Source organism: Pseudomyrmex gracilis, unplaced genomic scaffold (assembly GCF_002006095.1).
Source record: "Pseudomyrmex gracilis isolate BER0280 unplaced genomic scaffold, ASM200609v1 scaffold_403, whole genome shotgun sequence".
Classification (NCBI taxonomy): domain Eukaryota; kingdom Metazoa; phylum Arthropoda; class Insecta; order Hymenoptera; family Formicidae; genus Pseudomyrmex; species Pseudomyrmex gracilis.
The window spans coordinates 70,946-77,258 of record NW_018020987.1 but is presented as its reverse complement, the minus strand read 5'-3'; the positions used below and the strand labels follow the sequence as shown (position 1 = coordinate 77,258).

The following is a 6,313-nucleotide window of genomic DNA, read 5'->3' as shown; positions in this document are numbered from 1 at the left end:
TAACAATTGAAATATAAGTAAGCACTCAAAATTAATTTTTCACTTGATTGTTTGTTTCTTTTTATGTAAGGAAAAAATGCTGCTTAAGCGTGGAGGTAAAGATCCGGCCGATTTTATACGACGAATGCTTATGAGTGTTTTTGCACCCGAATTGGCACTTGGAGTCTCGTGGTTGGGGAGGAAGAAAAACAATAGACTCGAAGGGACAATATTCGCACGTATATTATTTGGTAAATATCTTTTTCTGGTTTATTCCCACACAGACATCCATCCATCCAGACATCCATTAGACATCTATTAGATGTCGCATGGAGCTATCGACGTCTAATAGACGTCTAATNGAGTTTTTGTTCCGTGTGGGTTTACTTGCCACTGTTATTAAAGTAGGTTTTTTATTTGTTACATTAAAACTTTCCTTTCCAAAACAGATCCTAGTTTATACTTACATGTAAGAAAATACATTATTTAAACCTATAACATTATTATGTGCTGTGCATATGTACGTATTTTTAATACAGTGATTTTTCAATTTACAGCTGCTGTGAAACAACGATATAGGAAGATTGACGATCGGGAAATCGAAACAACGGTTATAGACTGGTTCCGGCGGGCAACTGATCGCCTAAAAAAACAAGCTAATATTACTAATGCGGCTCAATAGTATGTATGTAAATAATAATCCACTAATAAAAAAAGAAAATAGAAACCGTTGATATTACTTATGATTTACACGACACTGGGTTCTAAAATGTCAAGAAAAGTTTATTAAGTAACCGATTATTAGTTGTAAATATAATGTCAAACGACCAATAAAATGAGCAATAAAAAGTACTGTAATATTATATATATGCATTTTTTCTGATGACAATTCCACGATTCGGACCTTGTTTAGTAAAAACTTATATTTTCAGTAAAAATAGTAGTAAAAGAAAATACATATTCACATTTCACTTATATTCTTGTGTGACAAGTATTATTGTAGAATATTTATTACCTTTTAACACTATTTTTACTGACATGAATATAATTTTTTATTAAACAAACGTCTAGAAGAAATTTATTTTACGTCCTGCAACAACATACTAACAATGTCTTAACAACATATTATTGACGTACTAATAACGTACGAACAACGTACGAATGACGTACGAACGACATCAAAGGGCGGTACATTGTACGTACAAACGACGTCTACCGAACGCCCTCGAGATATTTGTGGTACGTCATCTAGACGTCCATCGGACGTCAAATTGTTGTGTGGGTACTTTGATTACCTCAGCTGTATAGAACCAGAGTGCAGGATCTCATGCAAATAATATGGCAATATGTTTTTTCTAAACGTTTTGACCGTATTTATTGGGTCATTTTCAGTAGGTATACTGTAATATAATAATATAATATTTGGCTTACAATTAAATAAGATGTTAGAATTGTTAATTTAAAACTGCAAATAGAATCTTACGGACAATAACACTGGAGGTCACTAATTTAAAATTGCGTCAACGCACCGCAAAATATGTTTTTTTATGTATGTAAGCAGCTTCAAGATTTTTTAAAAAACATAAAGGTGTTGATAATAGCTGTTGAAGCAAACACGGATGCTCATGTGTATATGATTGAATCAATTTATTGAAAACAATGTATAAAACGTTTTTGACTTCTGTATTAGGTTTTTCTCAATGTAATTATAATTCTCTAAAAGAATACATTAATATATTCTACAAAACAATAATAATTTAATATAGAAATTCGTAGTGATAATACAATAAAGTTAATTAAGAAACTTACAAAACAAAGTAGTAATGGTCATCACATGAGTGTCGCACTGAGTGTTCATGATGTAGGAACAGGACTTGATCACCACTTTACAAAGTAACAAAGCGACTGAAAACACCGAACAAGTGTGTGTCTCGATTTCAATAGAAGTCAAGGCCGCAATCAACGATCATGAGACACATTTCAGTTAACGTGTGTTATCGACAAAAGGTAAATAAGATTTATCTAGATTTTCGGTGTCACTATGTAAATTAAGACCGCGGATTTCACTTCTTATGTATAGAGTTTCTGATATCAGACGTTTTGTTATAAGATCTCTTGCTATCCAATATTTTGACGTTATCCCATTCAAATTCGTGAGAGTTGGATTCTGTGATCAGTAATTACAGATCTTTGAAAGGAGTTCTATTGATATAGTTTTTGTGTTCTTTAATTCTCGCTTGCAACATTCTGCCAGTTTGTCCGACATATGATGCATCACAATATATATCACGGTAATTTATCTTATATACAACAGAAGGACACGGATGGAGGTAGAGAATCCTTGAGAACATTGATGAATTTAGACACTTTGTCAATAAGATTCGTGATATGTCCTCAGGTTCGAGTTAAAATTAAATAATGAGATTGGAAGTTGGGCAGTTTGAACCAGTAGCAAGGTGTTTTGCAATGAATAATCTTCTAATAAATTGTGTTTAAATCCAAACGGTTCGGCTTTATTTTATAGCCATCATCAGTGGATTACACTAATTACAGAAAGTACATTGAATATAAATGCTGTCTCAATAACAATTGCAGGTCAATTATCATATTGCTTACTGAAATTTAAATCAAGTCAACAAATTTATCAAAGCACATAAAGATTTCATTCCAGTTGAGGAGAGAAAGAATGTAGTTTATAACATAACTTGCAATTCGTGTGAAGCGGATTATGTTGGACAAACGAAAAGAAAATTAAAGACAAGAATAAAGAAACATAAACAATATGTAAAATCAAAGCGGCAATCTTCTGTAATTTTCGAACACTGTCTTAACTCCAATCACATTTTTAATTTTGATATAACAAAAATTTTAGACAATGAATCACATTATTATAAGCGTATAATTTTAGAAATGTTACATATTAAAATCCACCGTAACAGCCTGAATATAATGAGTGACACTGAACTCTTAGACGAAGTATATTTATCAATCATCGATAAATTTGATCGTTAATTTCCATTAATATATACAAATGGAGCCGTTTTTACGCACATGTTTTGATATATTGTTGCGCACTTTTCTCTTGACTTCAGTTTCAGTGGTGAAGAAACTCTCTTTATAACAACGACTTAGAGCTTTTTATTATTTATCTTTTAAAAAATTTTTTGACTTTTAAAACAAGAACTACATTGTCAACTACTCATACCAAGAGGATTGTTTAAAAATACACACCAAAATTTATTTTTCTTATTTCATCCCTGCAATTGTTGCAAGACAGCATTTACATTCAATGTACTTTTTGTAATTAGTGTAATCCACTGATGATGGCTATAAAATAAAGCCGAAACGTTTAAATTTAAACACAATTTATTAGAATATTATTCATTGCAAAACACCTTGCTACTGATTCAAACTGCCCAATTTCCAATCTCATTATGTAATTCGTCAATATTATAAAAAGCTGAGCAAGTATTAGAGTCTTTTGGAAATATTTTTAAAAATTTTTTAAAAAAATTATTTAATATAAGGCATCACAAACCAATAAAGCTGTATATCATTTGAAGTACTGTTTGACAAAAATCTTTCTAAGTCATTATTTAAAAAAAATTATGTTTTAATCTCTGTATAAAAATGTCATAGATGAAGTCACGTTCATTAACCTTACCAATACCTATATCCCTACCGAAGTCATGAGTTTGTTACAATTAGGCGAGAATTTTTGTCTTCCGCCGGACAATAATTCCAAATTAACATTTGAACTGATAAAGAATTTTGAAAATAATATTAAACATTTAAATAACAACAATAAAATAGAATGTCGTAACCGGTTTGTTTCTATTCTTAAACAAATGAGAGTCTCTAAATTTACCAAATCTATACATGACGAGGAAATTGACCATGCTCTAAAACTCACTCGTCATTTTATCAAAAGTCATCCTTCTATCGCATTTACAAGAGTCGACAAGGGAAATGCGGTAGCCGCCATAGATAAAGACTCTTATACGCGTCAAATGGAAAAGATGCTTTCTGATACACATACGCTCTTGTCAAAAAGAATAGAATTCAAATCTTTTATAATAAGTTCTCTCAAAGACATGTTAAAAAGATGGAAGTCTCGCGATCACATCACGGAGCTCACTTACAAAAATCTAAACACTTCACTCACTATACTTCCCAGAGCCTACGGTGTCCCAAAGATCCATAAACCTGGCAACCAGGATCATTATTTCCTCAATCAATAGTCCGTTACACAATCTTGCAATATTTTTGCATAAAATAATTTCAAAATCCTTGAACCTCCGTCGAGTTTTGTTTATAGTAGTTTCCACCTTGCAAGTTTGATCTCTATTCACTAACCATGCCAATTGATCTTGTAATCAGTAGATTTGAGAAAAGATGGCACTTGATAAAACACAATACAAGCTTACCTAAAGAAGAATTTTTTCTACCACTCTATTTCGTTTTTAACTCCACTTTCTTTCTTTTTATTAACAAATATTACAAACAGACCTTTGGTGCACCCATGGGCTCTCCTCTCTCTCCGATTCTAGCAGACATTGTCATGCAGGATCTTGAACTGTCCATCATTGGTTCTCTATCTCTCATTCTACCTCTACATATCAAATAAATAGATGACATAGCTCTTATGGTTCCTAGAGATCAGTTCGATGTTGTTTTAAATCTTTACAATTCATATCACTCTCGACTTCAATTCATAGAAGTTGGTTGTGATAGACTCAACTTTCTGGACATTACAATTATCAAAAAGAATAATAAATTAATACATGACTGGTATCACAAGTCAACGTTCTCAGGCAGATATCTTACTTATTTTTCAAACCATCCTATCTGCCAAACAAAAGGCACGGTCATCGGCCTCGTGGACAGAGCCTTTTTTTTATCACATCCTAAATTCCATTCTAAAAATTTTGACTTGATTTTTAATATTTTAACTGACAACAATTATTCTCGAGACTTTATCTATGACATTTTTATACAGAGACTAAAACAATTTTTTTTTTAATACAGACTTAGAAAAGTTTCTGTCGAACAAATACTTCAAATTATATACAGCTTTGTTGATTTGTGATGTCTTATATTAAATAATTTTTCTAAAAAATTTTTAAAAATATTTCCAAAAAACTTTAATACTCGCTCAACTTTTTATAATATTGACAATTGTCTAAATTCATCAATGTTCTCAAGGATCCTCTATCTCCATCCACACGTCCTTCTGTTGTATATAAGATAAATTACCGTGATATATATATATATATATATATATATTGTTACGCGGCGGACACCGAGTGCGTGTCACGGGAGCCGTGTGAGCGGCGTGCGCTCGGCGCGACTGTTAGTTGCCGGGCGACCGAAAGGGTTGTTAGAGTTGAACCGCGGCCGTGTTGCTGTCACGTTGCGTTCTGCGCGTACAATCTTGTATATTATAATTGTTAAAAGCTGTAATAAAATGCTTTCATTAAGAAGCCGCGTCTCTCTCATTCTCGCGAACGTGTGCGCGAATCGCGGAAAGCGNCAGAAGCGCTGATTCGCCGTCGCGAGCGTAACATTTTGGGGGCTCGTCCGGGATCGAGCTTGAGAGAACAGCGGCATGGCTCTGTTGCATTCGCCGCGGAGAATGCGCAATCAAGTTGCGGCGGGAGCGGCAGAGACGTCGGCGGCGCCGGAGGCGGCGGCGGCAACGTCTGAGAGCGAGACGCTGCGTGCGGTCCTGCGGGAGTTAGAGCAGCTGCGGGAGGAGCGTCGACAGGAAAAGGATTCGTTCCGGCAGAAGGAGCGGGAATTTGGCGATTTCGTGCCAGAGGAGGACATTCGTCGCTTGGAGGAGCAGTTTCGCCGCGGTGCATCAGGCGAGTCACTTCCAAATCATTCTCCTGTACAGGCGGGGGAATTCACGGGAATAAAAATTAAGCCGGACGTGTTTGACGGGAGTGTTCCGTGGCGCGAGTTCCTCGCGCAGTTCGAGTTGGTCGCGCGTGCGAACGGGTGGAGCGATGCGGCGAAAGCGACGGTTTTGGCCACTAGTCTGAGAGGAAAGGCGCGCTCAGTTTTAGAGTGGCTGGAAGAGAGGTTCGTCTTCGAGGAGATCCGCTCTAAGTTGGAATCGCGGTTCGGGGAACGAGAATTTTTCCAAAGTTGCTACGCGCAATTTACTAATCGTAAGCAGAGGAGCGGAGAGGATTTTGCGACCCTCGGCGCGGATCTAGAGCGTCTGGCGCGTCTCGCGTATCCGGAGTGTACGCATGAAGTTCGCGAGAGAGTCGCTTGCGCACAGTTTATTGCCGCCCTCTCGGACAGCTTTGTGAAGCGTACGTTG

General features: G+C 35.7%; 1 protein-coding gene and 1 long non-coding RNA gene across 6 annotated transcripts in view; one reads left to right on the top strand and one right to left on the bottom strand.

Moving 5' to 3' along the window:
* The window catches only part of LOC109860524, a 96,568-nt gene that overhangs the window by 23,292 nt on the left and 66,963 nt on the right, over positions 1-6,313 (bottom strand). The gene's annotated exons all lie outside the window — the stretch shown is intronic.
* On the top strand, positions 21-844 carry LOC109860525. The gene is made up of 2 exons (XR_002250831.1): positions 21-230; positions 537-844. It is a non-coding gene; the product is annotated as an uncharacterized LOC109860525 (long non-coding RNA).